The 12,940-nt window shown below is 41.0% G+C and overlaps 1 protein-coding gene across 1 annotated transcript in view; it reads right to left on the bottom strand.

The window, feature by feature from the left end:
* Nucleotides 1-11,899, bottom strand: part of LOC110209067 (collagen alpha-6(VI) chain) — a 138,943-nt gene extending 127,044 nt beyond the window's left edge. Inside the window, exon 1 of the mRNA XM_020987257.2 lies at nucleotides 11,617-11,899. The gene's annotated coding sequence lies outside the window, so the exon portion shown is untranslated. The remainder of the gene's footprint in view (nucleotides 1-11,616) is intronic.
* Between the last annotated feature and the right edge of the window lie 1,041 nt (nucleotides 11,900-12,940).

The following is a 12,940-nucleotide window of genomic DNA, read 5'->3' as shown; positions in this document are numbered from 1 at the left end:
CTCCTTGAGGTACATACTAATTAGTGGCACTACTTGGAAACAGGGTGTAAAAACAGAGTCACTTTTCTCACATAATTGAAGTTTTCCAGACTAGTTGGACTAGGATCACAGCTTCACCAACAGTATATTTATATAGCATATCTGTTTTCCCACAACTCCTCCAACATTGACTATTTTTACCTTTTATGATCTTTGCCAATTTTCTGGGTAGGAAATGAATCTTCAAAATTGTTCTAATTTTTATTTCTTGTTTTCACAATTTGGCACATGCATTCATATGGTTATTGATAGTCTGCATATATTCTGGCCACTTCCATTCATACTTTGGCCATTTATCTACTAAGGAATCACTCTTGGTCTTACACATTTGTGTAAATTCCCCATATATCTTGGATATAAGATTTTTATCAAGATATTTGGTGCATCATAATCGTATTGGTTTTACAATAACTAACCACATTTGTAATTTCATTAAATTGAAACTCTTCATAATCACCTCTATCATCCGAGTAGCAATACTGTCCCTTGTCATATCTGTGAAAGATATCTCCTTCCAGCTTCCTCTCATTTCTTTTGTGATACAACTTTTTATATTTATATTTATTATATGGCTTGTAGTATATGGTTTAAGATGCTGATCAAAACCAATTTTTACTTTTCAGTTTTTTCAGCAGTTCGTGTCTTCTATGATGTCCATTCGTAGTGGTTTGTATTCTCCAGTTAATCTAACTTTGGCTATTGTGTGACTGCTTCCAGTCTGGTAAATTCTACCAATCTACTTTTCTTTCCCCCCCCCCATCAATTAGTTTTTATGATTACTGCTTCAAATATTGTGTGAAATCTATTTTAGGTTCCCCTCATTTCCATTTTTTTTCCTCCATTAGTTCCCTTGAGATTATAGACCCTTTGTTCTTCCAAATGAATTATTTTGTCCACTTCTATCCCTTTGTAGTTAGACATAGCACTAAATCTGTAAATTAATTTAAGTGGCATAATTTTCATAATATTTGTGCAACTCAACCTTGAACAATGGATGACCCTCCCTTAAGTCTTTATTTTTGTAAAAAAAAATTGTAGTTGAATTTACATGTCCAGTTTCTGCCTTGGGAGTCTAATAGCAAACATTTTATGATTACTCTGAATGAAACTTCTCTTTCTAGTTCCTCTTGGATTTTGTTAGTGTTATAATAGAGACTGATGCTTTCTGTGGGTGTATTTTGCATCCTACTACTTTTACTGTTTTCATTAAGTTTTGCATTGAATCTTTGGGATCTTCTAAGTAAATTATGTCATAAGTAGATGGGGACAGTTGTGTCTCCTTTGTGCCCCTGCTCATTCCTTTGATTTTCTTGAATTTTTGTTAACATGAGGATGCCTAACACAATATTTGGTAACAGTGATGAGAATAGGCACCCTAGCTTTACCCCAACCTTACTGAGAAAGCTTCTAGTTTTTTCCTGTTACAAATAAAAATAAAACCTTTTGGTTTTAGACAGATACTTTTGCTCATTTAAGGGAAAGATCATTTTATTTCTGTTGCTTTTTAGCATGAATGCTGTATTTCGTCAAAAGTTTTGCCCACCTCTATTGATAGAATAATGTGTTTTTATTACTTTGTTTTACTAATATGATTTCACATGACAGACAGTGTGGCATAGTGGATAGAGAGCTGGCCCTAGCAGGGGTGGGGAACCATGCCCTCGAAGCCATATGTGGCCCTCTAGGTCCTCACGTGTGGCCCTTTAACTGAATCTAAACTTCACAGAACAAAACCCCTTAATAAAAGGATTTGTTCTGTAAAACTTGGACTCAGTCAAAAGGCCACACCCGAGGACCTAGAAGGCCATATGTGGCCTCAAGGCCATAGGTTCCCCACCCCTGCCTAGAGTCAGGAATATCTGGATTCAAGTTCACCTCTGACATATACCAGCTATAAACCCCTGGTCAGGTCACTAGAAGGTACACACCTGTATTGAGTAGGGGAGTTTCCTTATGTGTGTGGAGGGACTTCCAAACTTGTTTTCTTGAATTACCCTATTTTCCAGGTTGAAGTTCCTCCTGAGCTAACATAATTTGCTGCTTCAAGTCTAACGCAACTCTCAGTGTGCCCTCGATAGTCAAACTAGCTTGTAGCAGTCAGCCAGTCTATAGCAGACTGACAAACTGTTCATGCAGCCAGGGCCCTTGTAGATGAGCAGATCATCTTATCTTCATAGTCCAACATTCCTAAGGGAAAGGGAAGAGGGGTTAATACTTCCCCTCTCTTTGTCTACCCCTTGTCCTCTTCTTGGGGAGGAAACCAATCCTTTCCCCCTCCCCTATGACTTCCCCTTTTTGCTGTCACCCATAAATGCCCAAGACTGCCTGCATTGCAGGCTCCTTTGTACTTGGTATAAGGAATTCCCACATGTATGTTCCTTTTTGCTTTCCCTTGTAATAAAACAAATTACTACTCATGTCTTGTGGAGTTGTGACTTTTGGTTAACACGTGGGAGTTCCCTGTATCAAGGAAACTATGGGTCTAGTAGTCTTTATCCTTATCATATTAATTGTTTTCCTAGTGTTTAATCAGCCTTGCATTCTGGGTATAAATAAACTTTAGTCATAGTTAACAACTATTGACATATTGCTATAACCTCTTTTCTAGTATTTTGTTTAATTTTAAAAATAAATTTTTACATTGGCTTAATTTGCCATTTTATTTCTTCCCAGTTTGGATATCAGAACCATATTTGTCTCAAAAAAAGAATTTGGTAAGGCATCTTCATTCCATATTTTTAGAAACAGTGTATATAATTCTTTAAATGTTTTATAGACTTTATCTGTAAATCCACCTACACCAGGTTTCCACCCATCCATCCAATCAGTAATTCATTTATGATTTGCTCAGTTTTTCTTTCCAAGACCCAGTTGTTAATATACTCTACTCCTTCATTTGTTAACCTTGCTATTATACACATACACATATAATTTAAAATATGTATCATTTCAATTAAATTTTTAGGGTTTAGGTGAATATATTTGGATATTATAGTTTCTAACAATTTTTTAAAAAATGTATTCTCCATTTATTCCCTTCTTATTTTTTTTTCCAGTTTGGTCTCTAACCAAATAAATGGTTTTCTCTATTTTATTTGTCCTTAAATTTTGTTTTATCATTTTTAAAATTTCTGTTTATCTTTTCTTTGATTTTTTCCATTTAAAAAAAATGCACACACTATTCATTGGTCTCCTGCTTTTCTCTTTTGTTAATCTCTGTACTTTATTTTTCTTGTGTAGGCACAATCTGGTGTAGATGGAATAAGTTATATTCTGAATCTACATATATTATACATTAACGCCTGCTGTACTTTAAACTCCTGGACAAAAGAAATTTAAAATTTCAAAATAAACACAAAGATTTTGCCTCTTCATTATCTGACACACAGATCTTATTTGGTAATAGACTTATTAGTGAAGAGAGGCAGTGTGGGTAAAGTGTGGGTAACCCAATAATGTCAAGCAAGGGTCAGGCCAAACCAGATCAAAATGTGACAGGGAAATATTTAAGAAAATAAATAAGAATACAGTAAAACATAAATAATGTTAATATGCAGTTTTCTAAGTCAACAAGCTGCCCCCAAGGCAGCTTATGTATGGTTTAGTGGCCCCAGTTTTATCCATGTTTGACACTATTGGAATAGTAGATGGAAAGCTGTAAGATCCAGCTCTGACACTTATTTATAGCGTGACCCTGGGCATGTCATATAACCCCTCAGTGCTTAGGCAACTCTCTTAATTGTAGAGAAGGTGTTAGCTTTCATGGGTAGAGGGTATTTCCTTACAGCAATGAAATCATAAGTCCTGTTTCCATCCCTTTATTCATGAAATAATTTCCATTTTAAATAAGAAGACTTATTTGGGCATATTAATTTCCAGAAGAGTAGTAATAACACCCATTGCACTGACTTTCTGTCAGCCTATGTAAAACCCCAAATAAGTAACCCAATGCCTCATCCTTCCCTTCCAACTCCCCTCCTTCCTCCCCACAAGAAGTTTCAATGCAGAGCGAGCTTTTGGAAGTACAAGGAAAAAGGGTCCAGCAATAGAGTATATCTTTCTAAATTAAAAAAAAAAGCCAACAGAATTCTCTATCTCTTCTATTCTCCTGTAACTTAGCTTGCTCAGAACTGACAAATCATACTATAAAATATCATAAAAAAACAAGTAAAACATACAAGTAAAAACTTCCAGCCTTCAAAAACCATAAGAAAATGGAAAAATGCCACAGAATCACAGTGCTGTCATCAGGCAAAAATTCTAACAAAGGAATAGCAGTGCTAGGTCTGGTTTTAATCTTCTATACTTTCAAGATGAGCTTTTCTTTGTGAAGATTTTCCATTGCAAAGTCAAAGTCCAATGGTGAGATTCAAAAAAGATGAGAAATAAATTGCCAATATTTGTGAAAAAAAAACTTTTCTCAGGAAGACAGCAGTGATAACTGGGGGTTATTTTTTTTTTAAAATTCCTTACAAACCTCAAAGCTTCCAATGAAAAGCAGGGGGAGGGATGTTAAAATGTATTGCTGAATAATTCCTTTCCATTGATCCTTGAGCAATGGTTATAGAATTTCAGGGCCTGAAGGGACCTTAGTGATCATAGGATCAAGAGTCGTAAGGTACATTCAAGATAACATAGGTCAATCCCTTCATTTTACAGATAAAGAAACTGAGGTACAGGGAGATTAGCCTAGCCCAAAATCTCATATGCAGTAAGTAGTAAAGGTGGGATTCTCTGATCCCAGATCCAGGGCTATTTTCACTAGACTACTCAACTCCAAATGCTTTTTTATAAATGGAGAAACTGAGGCCCAGAGAGTTCAAATTGCTTGTCCAAGGCTCCTGACTTCCAGTCCAGGGCATCTTCCCCTGCACCATGCTAACTTTGAAGTTTTAGCAAAGCTTTGTGTACTCTGGCAAAGTCTTGCAGTCCTGAGTTTGAGAAAACCCTAAGATATCCCCATATACTTAACAGTACAATTCTATCATAACCAGTAATAATAAATCACCGCACTTGGAGACAATAATCAAAACATCCAGCCCTTCTTCCTTAATTGACACTTGAGATTATTTGGATTAGAGCTAGTGAGAGCTGAACCTTACACTACCTAGAAACAAAATAATCTTCTGACCAAATAAACAGAAATTACATTGTTAGGTGAAAGAATTAACCCATTCTCTTAGAACTACATTTGTGGTTTTCTTTATTTCAATTCAATTTCATTATTTCAATTCAGTTCCAACATTTATTAAGCCCCTATTATATGCAAGGATTCTGATGCCTCACTGAAGTATGCAGGTGACTCAGAGTGTGAGCTCAGTCAGGTCCTATCAGGTTAAAAGCAAGGCCAAATGCTTGAGTCCATCGATAAGTACTTATTAAGCACTTATAATGAGTCGTGTGCTTGGGATACAAACACTCAAACTAAGCAGTCCCTAGGAACCTATGTGTTCCATGGGGGAAGACAACACGTGTCCGTGTAAGCGAATATATGTAAAATAAATATGAGATAGTTTGGAAGGAAGACATTAAGGCCTCCAAGAAGAGGCGCCATTTCCACTCAGGAGAAAGAGGATTCCCGACACGGGGGCAAGCCTATGCAAATGTAGGGAGGCGGGAGATGGAGCATCAGTTTGACTGGACTAAAATCAGTAAGTATTTATCAGGCACCTACTGTGTGCCAGGTTCTATGCTAGAGACACAAAATACGATGAATGAAACTCCTACTCATAAGGAACTTACATTCTAATGGGTGTGTGTGGGAGGGATAAAAGTACATACAGAAGAAGTGTAAAGTTAAGTATAAAGTAGTTAAATAAGAAGTAGTTCGAGAGGGAGGGGACCAGCATGTGAGGTGTCAGGAAAGGCTTCAGGTAGAAGGCGGTGCTTGAGCTATGTTCTGAAGGGTGAGAAGGATTCTAGAAGGTGGAGGTGATGGAGGAGTACCTTACAGTCACTTGAACTGCAAAGATATCAGAGATGGGGAGCTGTGAGGGCAGGCCAGTTTGACTGGATCAAAGAATGGAAGGAGATCAGCGGGGCTAGAATGACCGATTGCAGTCAGGTAGCAGAGTGCTTTCCAAGCTAAGCCAATGTGTTTATATTTCGTTTGAGTGGCATTCGGGAACCGCCGGAGTTTACAGAGTACAGGAATGACAGTCAGATTTGTACTTCCAGCAGTAAAGGTAGGGACTTCCTGGAGTGGGAAGACACTTGGGGCAATAAGACCAATTAGGAAGCCACTGTCATAACTTAGATGAAGAGGTAACGTGGGCCTGAACCAGGGTGATGGCCATTGCGAGTGGAGAAGAGACAGGATTTGAGAGATGTGGTGATAGAGTTGCCAAATCTTGCCATCTCTCTCAAATCCTCTCTCTTCTCTCCACTATATACATCCACACACATATACATATATACATGGATACACACATAGATGTATATGTGTGCATACACACACACACATATAAGTTGAGTGAAATTGAAGCAATCAATGCTGAAACTACATACATGAAACACTGGAAAGATGGGTGGGCCTGGGCGGATTATGAGGTCTGTTTTGTACATGTTGAGTGCAAGTGGCAGCCACGTGGGTTGGTGTCAAGTGGAATAGGGGCTTAAATGCCAAATGGAGATAATTACATTCAATCACAGAGGCAATAGGGAGCCACCGCAGTTTACTGAACATGGGAGTGATACAGTCAGAACTTTGCTTAAGGAATGTCCCTCTGGCAAGATGGATCAGGAAGGGGAGACAAGACGACTAATTAAGAGGCTATTACAATAGCCAAGGCAAAAGATGAGGGCCTGAACTAGGGTGGTTGTCATGTGGATACAGAGAAGGGGACAGATGCAAGAGGCATTGTATCGGTAGAACGGACAAAACTTGCCAAATGTTTGGTTACATGGGGCAAGGGAGGGTGAGGAGTCCAAGGTTATGAGCCCAAGTGACCAAAAAGATATTTACAAGAAGAGAGGGATGAGGGTAAGAGGCGACGTGAAGAGTTATGTTTTAGACATGTTGAGCTTTAGATGCGTAAGGGATACCCACCTGGAAATGTAGAATAATAATATTCGTAGCTAACATTTATTTAGTGTTAAGAGATAAGAGACAGTCAAGTCATGAAAGCCCAGAAAGGAGAGAGAGTATCCCTGAGGAAAAGGCAGTCACCGATTTCAAATGCAGCAGACACAGAGAAGAAATAGGACAATTTGGTCATTTAGACATCTCTGTTGACTTTGGAGAGAGCCATTACACGATGAAGTCAAAAGCCAGATTTCTGAAAAGCTGCGAGGCAAGAGGAGAGAGGTCAAGGCAAAGATTCATCAATAAGTAAACACATAAATGACTTTTTCTAAAATTTTGGTTGTAAAAGAAAAGAATTATATGGGAAGATGGACCAAGGAGACAATAAGGCTTCCTGAGGGCCTTTTGATTATTATTACTGGTTTTTTTTTAAAGGAGGACTATACCTTGGTACATTTCTAATCAGAGGGAATGTGTTAGTAGACAGGGAAAGATCAGAGAGAAAGAGATCAATTTTGAGAGCAATCGTGTTACAGAAGATAGGATCAAGGGGAAAGCTAGAGGGGTTAGCCTTGACAAGGAAAAGGGCTATCTTTCATTCAGAGTAATTAACTGCATGTCTATTGTCCAAGGACCAAGTGAGATAAATTAAGAGAGGATCATCAGAGGGTAGAGTGACAGGGGAAGCTTTTTTTTTTTAAACTACACCACACCAATGACATCATGGATCCTTGAGGCAAGCATAAAACACAGTACTAATTCCAAATATTTCTTTTCTGAGGGTAGTTTTATATGACATTTTATTAGCTTAGATATGTTAGGGCAGATTTCTCTCCTAATTAACCTGTTTGCCTCAGTTTCCCCAACTGTAAAATGGGCATTATGATAATAGCACCTATCTCCCAGGATTGTTATGAGGATCAAATCAGACAATGTTTGTAAAACATTTAACAGAGGGCCTGGCACATAGTAGGTGCTATAAAAATATTTACTATTACTACTATTATTAATGCCATCTACTCTGATGCTCTGCCTATTTGTTGAAATATGTGACAGGATTTTCAGTGATGTGTGTCGTTTAGTTGTATCAGTCATTTCCAACTTTTCATGATGCCATGGACCATAACATCCATGAGATTTTCTTGACAAAAATACTGGAGTGGTTTATCATTTCCTTCTTTTTTGGGTTTTTTTTTTTTAGGCAATTGGGGTTAAATGACTTGCCCAGGGTCACACAGCTAGTAAGTGTCAAGTATTTGATCTGAGGCCAGATTTGAACTCAGGTCCTCCTGTCTTCAGGGCTGGCACTCTATCCACTGTGCCACCTAGCTGCCCCTGTATTGTTTCCTTCTCCAGTGGATTGAGACAAACAGAGGTTAAGTAACTTGCCCAGGGTCACACAGCTAGTAAGTGTCCGAGGCCAGATTTGAACTCTGGTCTTTCCGACTCCCTGTCCAGTGTTCTATCCACTGAGCCACCTAGCTGCCTGAGTGATGTATTACCCTATATAAAAAAGTGATTGCATAAAATGAGATGCTGGGACTAGTTGAAGGAGGGAGGTAAACAAGCATTTATTAAGCACCTACTGTGTGCCAGGTACTGTGCTATGTGCTTTACAGAGATCTCATTTGATCCTCACAACCACCCTGGGAGGAAGCTGCTGTTATCATCTTCAATTTACACCTGAGGAAACTGAGGCAGAAGTGAACTGACTTACCCAAGGTCACACAGCTACTAAGGGTCTGAAGCCACATTGGCACTCAGGTCTTCCTGACTCCAGGTTCTGTACTCTATGCAGTATACCACCTCGCTGCCTCTAAGGTCTCTGAGCTCTGAAAATTCTTTGGCTTTTGTCCTCCATCCTGAATAGCATCAATGGGAACCCTTTGCCCCGAGCTGTGACCACACAACCCAGCTATCTGGAGCAGTAGCAGCGCCTTAGCTCATTTTGATTAAGCATCCTTCAATACAGGCTGAAGTTAACTTCATCTCCCGAGTTACAGGTGTCTGTTTCATGGCCCATCAGCCTACTAAAAAGCAAACAACAGAAACCTTTCCAGGTACAAAGGGGCAGAAGTTATTAGACACCCCTGAGAAGAGATTCTATTCCTGCTTGCAGCAGCATGTACACCAGCTCTTTCTAAATATTCCAAGTATTCACACTCTTCAGCAATTTATTTCAGCCTTGCCCTCAACTATTTTAAATTATTGAAATTTTACTCTAATATGTGATCTTATATGATTGACTTGCATTTGCAACCTTAGCAACAACAAAACCCTTCACCTTCAAAGGAAGCACCACAAAAAATTTCTATCACAAGATTCCACCTTCACCCGCCACACAGGCGGCCTCAAGGGGTATCATTTTCAAGACCTGCCACTGAGTCAAAAGGTGGCCTTGAGGGAATGCCTTTTATATCCTTCCATCGTGTTCTAATTATCACAGAAAGAAAAGGGCCCAGGGAGGAAATTCCAAGTTTCCCCTTTATAAGCGCAAAAACCCGAACCCTTTATTTGGGGCCTATTTCTCTGAAACGTTTTAAGTTGGAGACTTCTATTCAACAAACATTTATTAAACGCCTGCTGCATACAAGTCACACAAGATTTTTAGCGTCCCATATGAGGACACTAAAATACAAATGGTACGTTGGTTGGACAAACAGAAGCAAGCTACTGTAATAGTACAGGTTCGAAAAGTCTTCTTGCAGTGTTCAGCTCGGATGGGCTGAACACTGCACGAAGACTTTTCGAATATCCCATATTTGAACATAGACTACCAAGGGCACTTGAGAAGGCTCCACTACGCACATGAAGCAAACACAAGATAGCTAAAAATGCTTAACTTTTCTTTTAAATTCACTCTGCTTTTCTACTTGCCACACAGAATCATCTTTTTATTGTTTTCTTCAGGCAAATACTAAACCAGAATTTAAGCTTTTTGTGTTATGGATTCCACGAGCCCTCTGGAGAAGCCCTCTCAAAAGACTTTTAAATGCATGAAATAAAAGACATAGGGATTATAAAGAAATTCAATTATACTGATAGTTATCAAAAGCATTTTTTAAAAAGTTCACAGACCCCACATTAAGAACTTTGGAAACCTTTCTCCCACCCCATAATCATCTCTCAAATGACAATTTGGAGCAAAGTTTCTCCCAATGCAGATAAAAAGGTTTGGTTTTTTTTCCAAGAACACCTGGCTGACCATACTGTCCTCAAGGTCACGGTATTATTTTACTTTCCTCCCTCCCATGTGGGACAAATCTAGCCTCAAACAATGCTAACCTCCCAGAGTCTCGTGCAGCAACAATCCCAACAAAAGAGTCAGTAGCCCCACCTAGGAAAGAAACTGCATTTTCTCTCTCCTAATCTTGAGAATTCAAAAGCCAACAGCTCAGCAAAGTGAACTCTTGCTGCTAACATGCAGAAGGGGGAGGGGGGAAGCAAAAACCCAAGGTTCCGGAAGCATCCAGCATCCTTGATGTACAGAAGAGATAACTGGGAGGTGGCAGTGAAGACCGAAGACCACTCCTAGGGACAGGCTCTGAGAGGTGTCAAACATGCATGAAGCCTGCAACACTCCAAACGTTATGCTCCAGTTCGGGCCAAACCAAATATAATTGGGAAATATTTAACAAACTAAATTAAAAATTCAATAGGATATAGATAATGTTAACATGTAGCTTCTACATCAATAAGTAGGGATATGCAGGCATCCTCAGATACTATTTAGCAACCCAATTTCTGCGTGAGGTTGACATGGCCGGGTCAAAATTCTTTTCAATTAACATTTACTAAGCATCTATTCCGCACAAGGCACTATGCTAGGTGCTGGGGACAGAAAAACAAAACAAAACAAAAACTGAGATGAACTAGTGAAGTCACTCCTAGGGAAAATCTACATCAAATTGTTGCATTCGAAAAGCATTTATTAAATGCTTACTATTCGCAGGGCACTTTGACAGGTGCTGGGAACACAAAAATTAAAAAAAAACCAGCCCTTGCTTTCCAGAAAGTTACATGGGGGTGGGGGTGGGGGGAAACAGGTACAATATACAGATCAGTAAATATAAAACATATCCATTTAGGCCACCAGAGTTAGAGGCTAGGGAGCCAACCTCGCCGGCGAAGGGACGAGTTCAGAGTTACACCTACTGCCAGGTCACTTAACTCTTCTGTGCTCTAGGAAATTTCTGAGACTTCTCTGCAGTGGTAGAGAGAATTTCCTCACAGGGAGTTCTTATGCCAATGAAATCACAGTTCCAGTCCAAAAAAAGTAAAAACAAACAAACAAAAAGCAAACAAATGAAGAAGTTACCCTGGGTGGCCTCTGAAGACCATTCCTGCTCTACACCTACAACGCCCCAAGATTTATCTTAATGAGCTTTTGCCTCCCTCACCGGGTCTGTCATGCTCAACTGGCATTTCTACACCAGAGACTGAAAGTCTTTGCCTGACAGCCACTTGCCACCTGTTAACTTAGGCTTACTCTTTTTTTCTTTTTTCTCTCCTGCCCCAGACTTGGCTCTGGGACTTACCCCCCACCCAGCTACCTTTTTCTTGAAGTCTCCCACTCTGGGCTGCCTTTTGCCCAACAGCTGGTTCCACTGCGCGGGGTTGCTGCGCGCGCCCACTCAGGATGCGGGACAGGGCAAGGCTACGCTGGGTGCGCGGGCCGGCGGCACGAGCCAGGCCAGGCTGCGCGCGCGGGAGGGTGGCTCTGCTGGAACCTGGCCGGGCTGGGCACACTGGGAACTCAAGGCCAGGGGCGCGAGCTCCAGGCTCTCCCGCCTGTAACGGCTGCGCGCTGCGCTCCCCGGGCTCTCCCAACCCAGCCGCTATAAAGCGCCTTTTCCCCGCCCCGCCCCAGCGCTGGCTGACCCTCGTGCCAAAACTGCGCGTGGAGCGCAGCCAGAGGTGCAGGGGCGGTGGAAGCCCTGGGGCTGTAATCACTCCACCCGGCCCCTGCAGCTGGAGCATAGGCACAGAGGCGGAGCACGGGGCCCAAAGTCTTATGGGCGCCCAGGGTCTACCGCCGCGTTTGCAGAGAACCGAGGGGACGTGAGACCTCAGGGATGCAGAAGTTTTTCACATACTTTTAATTTTGTTGTCTTTCGCGATATTTTTTTTTCTTTTCTTTTCTCTTGGTTTTGCATTGTTTTTGATTGGCAGATGCCGGTGCTTTGCCGAATTTAGCCGGGCACAGAGGTATATAAAGTTTGGGATGGAAAAGCAGTCCCCAGTGTGTCCCGTGCGCCTCCTGAGCTCTGCACGTCTTTGAGGGCGAGGGTTGTGTGTGATCGCACAGACCCCGTCCTTGTATTGATTGCATCTCTGGGCGTGAGCGTTGCAAGCTGGGGGTAGAATGGGGATGAGAGGAGGCTCTGCTCCGACCTATTATAGACCCTGCCAGGGAAAGTGCTGGCAAGAGTCCTCAGGAGAGAGACCCAATGTTTGGAGGGAAGGAGAGAAGGTGCAAGGAGGCACGTGGTAGTGGAAATATACAGAGACTCAGAATCCACAGGTCAGAGTTCAAGCCCTGGCTCAGCTGTTTGCTGGCTATATGACCTTGGGTAAGTCATTTTGCTTCTCTGGGTCTCAGTTTCCCCATCCGCAAATAAGAGGGTTGGGCTAGATGAGTTCCAAGATACCATCACAGAATGTCTACAAGATTGAAGTAACCTCAGAAGTCACCTAATCCTGCCCGTATGGGAACAGGAATCCCATCTGAGACTGACTGCGTGGCCATTTAGTTTCGCTGGAAGATATCTACGGAGGGAGAAGCCATTATTTTCATCTCTCCCTTCTACAACATAGCCAGTCTGGGTCAGCTGGGAAAGCATTAGCTCTAGGGAAAGAGGACCTGAGTTCAATTCT

This window comes from Phascolarctos cinereus, unplaced genomic scaffold (assembly GCF_003287225.1).
Source record: "Phascolarctos cinereus isolate Bilbo 61053 unplaced genomic scaffold, phaCin_HiC Scaffold_1;HRSCAF=81, whole genome shotgun sequence".
Lineage (NCBI taxonomy): Eukaryota > Metazoa > Chordata > Mammalia > Diprotodontia > Phascolarctidae > Phascolarctos > Phascolarctos cinereus.
The sequence above is the reverse complement of the archived record's forward strand: the minus strand, read 5'-3'. Positions and strand labels throughout refer to the sequence as shown.